We start from the raw sequence: 11,600 nt of genomic DNA on the forward strand, positions 1-11,600 counted from the left end.
CTCCCATTGACGTAATAAACATACCTAAACGAGCGGCAGTAGCTATGTTGGCGGGAGAAGCTGTGCGCACAAGTGCTTATGCAAGCAAAATGTACATTGCTTAGGGGTTTTTTTCCACATAAGTGGTAGTGTAGACATGGCCTAGTTTCTAACTTGGTTTCAACTATTCATTCATGACTAGTAAGGTACTACTCAGCCTGAGTTACTAAGGGCCATCTTTAAGCATATTGAGTAGTACTTTACTTTTCAGATAACCCCCCTGATTTCAATGGGAGTATTTGCAAGATAAGGTTCTATTCATTGTGAGTAAGGGTGATAGAATCTGGCCTTCAGTAAAGAATTTAGGCCGTTCCAGTAGCCTAAGCAGAGCATCATTAAACTGTAGTAAGGAAAACACATGTATTTTCATGCATGGGATCTGAAGGGACATTATGGCATAATGTTGGCAGATTCCATAGTGTCTTCCCAATGTCCTTGGCCAGGACAGTGGGCTGCAATGTAGAGTTGGGAAGCTGAGGAGTACTGAGGAGGAAATAGGGGAAGGGTCCTTTTTCATTTAGTTGAGATCATTCATTTTTGACCTAAATTGATTGGATGTTGCTGGAGTGCATGAGCTGCATTCCACCCTAGAGATGGCTGCATTCCACTGGTGAACAATGGATTATATTATCTATGTCTAATACCGCCTTTTGGATTCCAGTTCGTCTTTATGAAAGGCACTATGTGAATGTGAGACATATTTTGAGCAACAGCAGCAGGGGAAGAAAGTAATTGGAAGGAAAGTGCTTTTCAGTTGTGTAAAGGTGGTTAAAGAAATTAGGAGGCTTAAAAGCCATTTATTGTGAACCCACTGCTGCCATTGATTAATAAACTCTAAAAGCCCGGACTTGTGTTGTTCTCTGGCTTTTGGGCATACAGAGGAAAATTACATTAACCTTCACTGTGTTTGTTCATATTTCTAAGATGAGATTTCATAAACTACTTTAGGTACAGGATTCTCTGCAGGTCTGACGTCAATGTATTTGTTTCTCCAGATGTCCGCAACCCAAGGAGGACAAGCTTTAACTTACCTTGCCTTAAAGCAGGAGCCTTCTCATTGCAAATGCTGCCAAGTGTGAATTAAGTGAGCAAATCAGCAGCTGTGCTAGCAAACTATTTTATAATCTAATCATATTGTCAGAAACCCCAGTTGTGTCCCTCCCTCCCATGTTCAGACACCAGCCTGGAGTTCTGCAAATCTTAGTTGATTTAATCTGCGAATACTTCAGTGTTGAAGGCCATTTTAATGACTGTACTTAACTCAGACACCGTTTGTATTTCATTTAAAGGGAATTCAGGCTTATTCTATTATACAAGTGTAGTATAGGGAACAATACTCAATTGGTGGGGGTAACAGAGTGGACAAAGAAAAGGAGTACTTGTGGCACCTTAGAGACTAACCAATTTATTTGAGCATAAGCTTTCGTGAGCTACAGCTCACTTCATCGGATGCATACTGTGTTATGCATCCGATGAAGTGAGCTGTAGCTCACGAAAGCTTATGCTCAAATAAATTGGTCAGTCTTTAAGGTGCCACAAGTACTCCTTTTCTTTTTGCAAATACAGACTAACACGGCTGTTACTCTGAAACCTGTCATTATGCAAGAGTGGACAAGATGACTTAAGTGGCCTTCTCCATCTTTAACTGCTATAATGAAAAGTCTAGTGAGTATTCAGTTGTAAAGCAGTATAGAGGGTAGGGTGATGAGGTAACAGGTGTGAAAAATCGTGACACTTTCTTTTTTGGGGGGTTACAGTTGCATATATGAAACAAAGCCCCTAATATCGGGATGGTCCTGATAATATCAGGACATCTGGTCACCCTAACAGAGGGTTCCATGCAGTAATATCTGGTGCATTGCAAAATCTGCCCTGGCTACTCATCAATATTAAAGCTGAGAAAATAATTAGCATTGAAATTTTATTTGTCAAATTTTGTCTTCTTCTGTTCAGTAGTTGTCCATGAGCTGTTCATAATTTTCTTGAATGTGTAATCTTTCTGCCCGTCAGAGTTGGCAGCAACAAGGGCCGGGTTCAGTATCTAGGGGTTCCATTCCAGTAACACCGCAAAACCGACTCGAGCAAAACTGGCTCGAGCCCCCACCCAGTGACCTGGGACAAATATATACCACCCCCGCTGGGCGCCTCCAAGAGGCAATACTTTCCCCTCACAAGCACTGAGTCTGAGTGTAGCAAAAGGCCTTTTAATAACAGAGAGAAACAATGTGGCATTATGTTGGGGAAACACCACCAACAGGATTCATAACACAACCCATGGGCAAAAAACCCACCCCAAGCAAATTGGGGCGTGTCCTTTCTCTTTGGTTCTTGAGTCCAGCAACTCAAAATCACCCAAAGTCCCAAAAGTCTCTGTCCCTGGTCAGGGCAGCCCCAGAGTTCGAAAGTTTATCTGCAGTTTTACCTCCCAACCTGGGTGGAGATGGGGCAGGGGTTAAGGGGCACCTTACGTGGTCCAAAGCTGATTGCCCCACCTCTCTAGGGGGCTCCACTCTGCCAGCCACCTCCATGAGCTGCTCCAGGCATCCGACAAACTGCTATGCTCTGCCAGCCATCCCGCAAACTGCTCCACAATATATCTCCAGGCTCCCCCACTGCTTAACACAACACTCCGTGTTTTCAGCTCTTAGTAAGTTTAGCTCTTTTGTGATTTCAGCTCGTAGTAGGGGAGCCTCAGTGCTGGTGCACCATTAGCCAAAAGTGAATTCAGCTCAGCAGTCTGTAACTAGACTCCTAATGGAATCAAAATTAGCTCTGATATTCTACCGTGGAGAGAGGAGGAAGTACAATTAGCATGTAAGGCCCTCACCAGGGGGCCCATACCACCAAGTATTAATACCTATCCCCAGCCTCTCTCTCTTCACTGGGTTTTGGAACCCATGACCCTTGCCTAGCTAGTGCTGCTTAGTTGATGGTAGGTCCCTCCATCATAACAAAAGGCCAAGTACAGTTCCACTGTCCTTGATTCACATAACAGTTTATTCCTGCCCCAATAACAGAAAAACTGGGACTCCTATAGCATCTAAGTGACCATCTAGGCAGGGTGGGTGTGCCTATGCAAATGAGATCAGCCCCTGAAGTTCTTTTCCACAACCCACCATGACTCACCACCAGATGTCAGGGTAGAGCTCATCCTGACTCCGCTTACAAATGTACGAGTAAACTTGCAGATTAGTTTGAGCAAATCATTCTTGGTCTGTAGAAGTGGCCTCCCCTTACCTAGAGTGAACTTCAAAAGGGTGGTGACTGCCCAGTAAACCCCACTATCCCCTCCTTTTGATATTTTTGTTGAGACAAATAGATTACGTGCCCCTCCTTCATGGATCTTCAGGCAGTGGCCAAGTAGCCTCTGATATTATTCAAAATCTTGGTGGATGATGCAAAATTCCTTAATTAGTACAGTCTAGAAAGGGTTGTGAGGAACTCCAAAAGGATTTAACCAAGGGAAGTGAGTGGGCAGCCTGATAGTAGATTAAAGTCAGTGCTGACATGCACATGGTAATGCATGTCAGTGAGAACAATTTGGCTATCCACACAGCCTGATGGAATCTAAATTGACTGTAACCACTGAGGAGGAAGACCTGGGTGTCATTGTGAATAGCTCGATGAAAGCTGCTCAGTGTGCTGTTGTGGTCCAAGCAGCATACAGAATGTTAGGCTGCATTAAGAAAGCAATAGAGAATAAAACTGAAAATATTATGTCATTATATGAATCGACGGTGCACCCTCACCTTATATAATGTGCTGTTTTACACAGGCACCCATTCACTCACCCAAACACACCAGTCTCCAAAAGAATATAGCAGAAATAGAAAAGGTCTAGAGAAGGGCAACAAAAATTATTGGAAGGATAGAAAGACTCTATTGGGGAAGAAATTGAAAAGACAGAGAGTGTTAGAGGGGACATGATTATACCAGAATTATGAACACTATACAGAATGTAAATTATTTACCTTGCCTTCATAATACAACAAGGGGCACTCCCGTGAAAATCAAAGGCAACAAATTTAAAAATGATTTAAATTAAATACTTATCATGAGGAACTCATTGCCATAAGATGTCACTGAGGCCAAGAGCTTAGTAGAATTTAAAGAATGTATTAGACATATGCATGAATATTAAAAATATCATCTACAGATACATAAGATGGATATAATGGGCGTTTCTAACTGCAGGGGGTTAGGAAGAAGCTTCTAATGAGGGCAGGTTGCTGCATAGCTGTCCATTATGGAGGTTTTAAACCTTCCCCTTAAGCATCTGGTACTGGTCAGATTCAAAGAAATAAAACCAGACTTGATAGACAGCTATTGGTCCCACTATACTGCCTGCACCCAGTCCTTCCTATGTCCTGGGACCTGATGCATCTCTGAATGCACTTGGGAATAGAGAACCCTGGTTCTGTTTAAATTCTATTGTGTTTTGCATTGAACTGCTTAAAAGCAGGGAGAAAAGAGCTTGATTCATATTCTACATTCAATTAAACACTTCAAAAACAATACTGCAAGTCATGATATCCAGTAAGGTGCTTTTCAGTGCCCCTCAGAAATCTAACTGAAAGCAGGAGATACAGCACTGCTTTGTTGTCAGGCCTTGATGACAGGAACAACATTTTGAGACCGGCCAGGGGAAGCAGGTTATAATCGCCAAGGAGGTTTCTTTCACTGGTATCAGCCCTGCTGGGCACAGGCTGTGGTGGGAAATTGCTTCTTTGGAAAAAGCTTTTTGCAGAGGGAAGAGCATACAGCTGCAGCATTGCACCCAGCTAAGCTGTGACTCACCTATGTTGATAAGTCTCCTGTGCTTTGAAAAAGCATATCGGCTACTTAACCTCTAGATAAGATCAAGCAGCTGATAGGAAAGATAAGAAAAGACCAAGCAGAGGCACTCAAGCCGCTCCCATTCAAAGCAAACTGCAGAGTTGAAGAGCTGTTTGCCTCGTACACTGACTGTTTTATAGTTTGGAAGATGTTAAAGTTGTGATTATTTGCTATATAACTTTTTGGGGTTTGTCCCAAAGGCAAGTTAAATGAATTTATGATCACACTATAACAATTTACAGGATAATGCAGTTAGGCTATTTTGCAGAGTTGCAACAGAGTTCCTATTAACTATTAAGGTTCAGCTTCTTTTTTTCTTTATTTTCTACATCCTGTAAGTGGTATCCTGTTAACCTCTGTCCTGTTCCCCAAAGGTGAGTTATCTCAATGAGCCACCTTCATGCTGTGTCTTAATTAAATGCAATGCAAGACAACCTGGGGCAAGAGATTTAACATGAACTATGGCTGGATATATTTGTGAAACTTGCTTGACTTGCAGTAGATGCCTGATAGATGTTCTGTTTACTTTGGTGAAAGGGCTGGCCTTAGAGGACTTATAGGTTTCCAGACAGCTGGAAACAGGGAGCAAACACAAGCTATGAGTTAGTTCCTTGTCCTCTGCTTCTTCAGAAAGTGATGCAGGCAACCTAAAAGTAGCAGACTCCATTTGGTGTTGTAGGCTCCAAAAGCTGTTGCTTCATTTGTGTTTAAGACATATTCTAACTGTAACTTGTTTTTTCTTGACTGCTATTAGACCTATCTTATTACGTAAAATCAGTCAAAAGAGTGTATATATGATGTTCATTTGAGAGGTGAAAGACATCCACTTGTCAGGCATCTTTTGATGAAGTGGACAGAGATAAAGTGGTTGAAAACAACAAAAGCTTCGCTGGAGACTTGGGGTAGGTCAACAAATCTTCATTTCTTAAACATTATAAATAATGTATTTCTAGATTGGGCCTGATTGCAATTTAAAAAATACAGAATTAGTGTCCATCCTGTCCCAATATCTTTCAGTTAGTTTTCATTAATGCTTTTTTGTGTAGATTCCCTTATTTTTAATGTTTCCTTTATTGTGTAATTACTTTGTAATCTTAGGGTATGCCTGAGCTGGTTTCTGTAGTGTAGTGGTTATTACATTCACCTAACACGCGAAAGGTCCCTGGTTCGTCACCAGGCAGAAACAGTGCTGCTTTCTCTCTTGGATGATTTAGTTGTGGATTGGTCCTGCTTTGAGCGGTGGTTGGACTAGATGATCTCCTGAGGTCCCTTCCAACCCTGATATTCTATGATTCTATGATACACTGCAATCAGGAGTGGTGTGTTATTGCAACACCTAGATACACCCAAGCTAGCTGTCATCTAGGTAGCTCATGTGTCAATAGCCCATGGCACCATGGGCTTCAGTGCAGGCTGTACAAGTCCACGTGGGACACTGGGTAGCCCAGTGGATAGCCCCCACTGAAGTTCATGCTGTCATAGTTGGTTTCATTGCTATTGGTACATGAGCTTGCTAGATTACAGGTAGTTCAGGTATATCCACATGCGCTACAATTACACATCCACTCTACCCAGTGTACACGTTCCCTTAGTATCTGTAATCTTCTCAGTGAATCTAGGGTGACAAGGTGTCCAGGTTCGATGGGAACACCCAGTCAAAAAGGGACCCTGGCGGCTCTGGTCAGCACTGCTGACCGGGGGTGTTAAAAGTCTGGTCGGCGGTGCTAAGGCAGGCTAATCCCTACCTCTCCTGGTTCCGTGCTGTGCCCCAGAAGCAGCCAGCAGGTCCGACTCCTAGGTGGGGGGGCCATGGGGCTCCACATGCTGGCCCCACCCCGAGCACCAGCTCCGCACTCCCACTGGCCGGGAACCGTGCCCAATGGGAGCTGCGGGGGCGATGCCTGCAGGCGAGAGTAGCATGCAGAGCCGCCTGCCACGCCTCCACTTGGGAGCAGAACCTGCTGCTGGCCGCTTCTGGGGCACAGTGCGGTCTGCAGCCTGCCTTAGCCCCCCCTTCCTACCTCCCCCGCTTGCTGTGCTGCTCACCGGGAGCTGCCAGAGGTAAGCCCATGGCCCAACCCCCTGCCCCAGCCCTGAGCCACCCACCAGCCTGGAGCCCCCTCCTGCATCCCAGAGCCCACACCCCCAGATGGAGCCCTCACCCCCTCCCACACCCTGCACCCTGCATTTCTGGCCCTACCCCAGAGCCCATACCCCCGGTTAGAGCCCTCCCACTCCAACCCCCTGCCCCAGCACAGTGAAAGTAAGTGAGGGTGGGGGAGAGCAAACCACTGAGGGAGGGGGAAATGTAGTGAACGGGAGAGCAGAGCCGAGCCTCGGGTAAGGGGTGGGGCTAGGGTGTTCAGTTTTGTGAGATTAGAAAATTGGCAACCCTAAGTGAATCTCTTGGGCCTTAATCCTGCTCTCTTTCTCTCTCTCTCCCCTTCACCTCCCAAGGATACATGTAATTCATTATTTGTATCTTGAGGTAGAAGAACAGAACTCCCTAAAAGGCACATTACCAGCACAAGTCCATTACAGATGGGTCTGTCAGTCATTAGCTGGTACAAATAGGAAAATGTGTAATTGCAGCCTTAGGGCCAGAATCTCCTTGCCTGGCACTTTGTATAGTCATTCAAACCTGTGCAGTGTGGATGTAAGATGCTACCACCCATGTAAATGAGAGGAGGCTTCTGATTACATAGCATTTTATATCCCCTTTGCACAGGTGTGAATATCCAACACAAGGCAATGGATAATCCAGGCCCTTCGTTTTCAGATCAAGACAAAATAGGGATTTTGTATAACTTGAACATCAATTACAAGTTTTACAATACATCGTCATGTTGAGCTGTGTAGGGAAGTCAGGTTGAAGCATCAGAGAAAGGAATCTGTGGACCTATATAAACTGGAAATGCCATGGGGGCTAAAATGTTGCATATTTGTACCAATAAACTGGAGAACCAATCCACTTTAATCATCAGAAGAGGGAAATGGGAATCATTATACTTCTTCTGATTAATGTTCATAATTTCTAGTTCCCCATATTTGCCTCCCATTTTATAAATGGTTTGGTTTTGATCTGAATGTAGAGGGACCAAGTTCCTCTCCCTAACAAAAAATAACATCTAGCCATCTTCCTTTGTTTCATGGGATCTCACTTATGAGTTGAAGCTTTGTAATCATCTTTTGTCATCCACTCCCTTTGCAAAGTCTGGCCCAGAATGCAATCCATGTTTATCTGTAAGTTTTTCCCGGTTCCTTTTCAGGAATAAAATTGAAAACACATTGAAAAAGGGAGAAAATAATTAAATGCTCTCAAGTAAATAATTTTCAGTTAGCAACCAAATTGCTGTTCCCAACACAATTATCATTTGAGCACTATGTTATTCAGCTTTTTTCACATACTGTACAATAAGTTTTTTTTCTTAACTCTCATAAGTGGCCATTGTGTAGCAGGAAAGGTATTGGAGAATGCAGGCTAAGTGCCTTCCTTGAAGAAGGCACAGATTGCATCGAAGGTGGATGAACTGAGTGGTGAATTTACCAAACAGGTCAAATATTATGTTCTCTGAAGATTCCAGAGTGCATTAGGCTAAAGGAAACCCTTGATATCACCTGAAAGTAGAGTTCTCCTTAGCCCTCTGCAGTCTTGATGTCTCAGAGGCAGACATAAGGGCCCAGTGTATGCGTCAGCATTCCATTCCTACTGCCACTGAAGTACAGAGAGAGAAAGACGGGCTGCCCTCTCTCTAGAAGATGTCAACATTTAGGATATTGAAATGGGGCATAATCCTACTAACTGATACCCTAAAACAAACAGAATGAGAAGAGTGGGCCAGCCAGCTCTTAAAGACTGTCATGAGGGAAGAGAAAAATTTTGGAGGGATGGATTGTGTCCCAGACCTGTACATTAGACTGTGAGATTTGGAGGGTTTGTGTATTTTTGTGATTCAAAATTCCTAAATGTTAGGACTTCCAGATTTGAATAGTGGCTAATCATAAACCTCTAGTGCTTTAACCAGTAGAATCAGAGATCTCTAAGAAGCTAGGCTGAGGTAGGGTGACAGGGACAGGTAAGACTTTCTATACAAGATTAGGCCTTGCTTTTAGTGCAGTTTTAAATTCCTAGTAAGCTCTTGTTTTGTTCTTGGGGTCTTTTAATTTTTTTTAATGTTTTTACCATTTTTATTTCTGGTTGAAGAGGATAAAATTGAATAATGGGTGTATAGGGGTAGTCATGGCCCATTAGCTAAGGGTTTTTTTCTTTATACATTGTTACAAAGTTTGAGTAATTGTCTCGGTGGTCATGGAATGCTAGAATGTGTTTAATTACAGAGAGGCCATCAATCATTTTTCCTGGAGTAGTTTTTGGCAGCAGGTCATTATATTATAACTATTTCTGTATGCATGTGTTTTTAAAGTTTTTTGGTTTCAATTAAGCTTTTTAATATGGCCGTGAGATGTGCGTACTAATTTTGCTGCTTGGAGTGATGTATACTATGCTACTTATTAATCTTTGACAGTGTATGAAATGTTTCACCTTCCAATGAAGACCATCCTTTTACACCAGATAAATTTTGCTGTGCAAAGGCTTATTTAATACTATTAAAGTGAACCACTAATTAGATAGAGGCCTTCCACTTATAATAATACAAGGTTGGATTCTGCTACCCTGACTCAAGATGAGTTGCACCTTATTTTACGAGTAGTCTCACTGATGTAGTTAAAATCATTCCGACTGGTCGTAGAGTAAGGTACTCTTCACTGAGAATAAGACTAGGACCTGTGAGGAGACAGAGAACAAGATACAAGATGAGGATGGGATATGGACAATATTCCATACTGAATTATAATAATCTGAAAGGTATTCAGAACTGGAGCCTAATGATGCACATTCTAGTACCCTGTTGTCATAAATATAAAGGGAAGGGTAAACCCCTTTGAAATCCCTCCTGGCCAGGGGAAAGCTCCTCTCACCTGTAAAGGGTTAAGAAGCTAAAGGTAACCTCGCTGGCACCTGACCAAAATGACCAATGAGGAGACAAGATACTTTCAAAAGCTGGGAGGAGGGAGAGAAACAAAGGGTCTGTGTCTGTCTATATGCTGGTTTCTGCAGGGGATAGACCAGGAATGGAGTCTTAGAACTTTTAGTAAGTAATCTAGCTAGGTATGTGTTAGATTATGATTTCTTTAAATGGCTGAGAAAAGAATTGTGCTGAATAGAATAACTATTTCTGTCTGTGTATCTTTTTTGTAACTTAAGGTTTTGCCTAGAGGGGTTCTCTATGTTTTTGAATCTAATTACCCTGTAAGATATCTACCATCCTGATTTTACAGGGGGGATTTCTTTATTTCTCTTTACTTCTATTTTTTTATTAAAAGTCGTCTTGTAAGAAAACTGAATGCTTTTTCATTGTTCTCAGATCCAAGGGTTTGGGTCTGTGGTCACCTATGCAAATTGGTGAGGCTTTTTATCCAACATTTCCCAGGAAAGGGGGGGTGCAAGTGTTGGAAGGATTGTTCATTGTTCTTAAGATCCAAGGATCTGGGTCTGTAGTCACCTGGGCAAATTGGTGAGGCTTTTTACCAAACCTTGTCCAGGAAGTGGGGTGCAAGGTTTTGGGAAGTATTTTGGGGGAAAGACGCGTCCAAACAGCTCTTCCCCGGTAACCAGTATTAGTTTGGTGGTGGTAGCGGCCAATCCAAGGACAACTGGTGGAATATTTTGTACCTTGGGGAAGTTTTGACCTAAGCTGGTAAAGATAAGCTTAGGGGTTTTTCATGCAGGTCCCCACATCTGTACCCTAGAGTTCAGAGTGGGGGAGGAACCTTGACACCTGTCCTGTTCATCGACATTTCTGTTTCTGGCAATCACTCTTTGGATGACTTATGACAAGGTGGAAGTAGGGACATAAGTGTGCACCACTCAGGATCACAGAGGTACTGAGAATGTGTCTTCTTTATTCATTCTCTCTCACCCTTCACTTCCTTATGTCCGTGGCGCTGGAACACTTGGGGGGGGGGGGGCTGCACCCACCCCTTACCTCTGTCCATGCCCCCCCCACATCACTCCCCAGCTCGGGCTGGGAGCGGGGCGGTGGCTATGGGGGGGGACATAGATGGGTAAGGAGGCCAACGCTGGGGCCACAGCTGGAGGCAGGTGCGGAGCCCCAGGGGCAGGGCCGGCAGCTGGGACCTTGTGTAAAACCTGGGGTACTGCAGCACCCCCATGGTAACCCTAGTTCCCGCCCCTGTGCATCATGTTAGTGAGCTTCCTTTCCCTAACGTAGGGGACTGGAGAGTCCCCACGGTCTGTGAAATGTTAATTATGTCAGAGAGAAGAAAAGAACCAGACCATGTTTGACATCCGAGTTGGACTTTGTTTGCTTTTGTTTAGTTTTTATAGTTTGTAGTAAAATGATGTGACTGCTGCAACATTGCATACGTTGTAAGACCTATCTGGGATCAGGTTATTCCTGTAGGGTCTTCAGGATTCCTGTGCAGAGTCAGATTCTCCCTGGCCCTTGCATGTTGTGACAGATTTTCACTACCAATCTCCCTGGGGCCACAGTTGATCAGGCTGGGGCCACAGGATCTTTTCGGGGAGGAGATGACGAGGCACACCAAGTGTCTAAATTTTAAAACTTTATTAATAAAATGATAAAATAACAGCAGAGAGTGTTGGGCACGCTCCCATGTCACTTGGGAAGAAAGAAAGTGTT

Source organism: Eretmochelys imbricata, chromosome 4, assembly GCF_965152235.1.
Source record: "Eretmochelys imbricata isolate rEreImb1 chromosome 4, rEreImb1.hap1, whole genome shotgun sequence".
Taxonomy (NCBI): domain Eukaryota; kingdom Metazoa; phylum Chordata; order Testudines; family Cheloniidae; genus Eretmochelys; species Eretmochelys imbricata.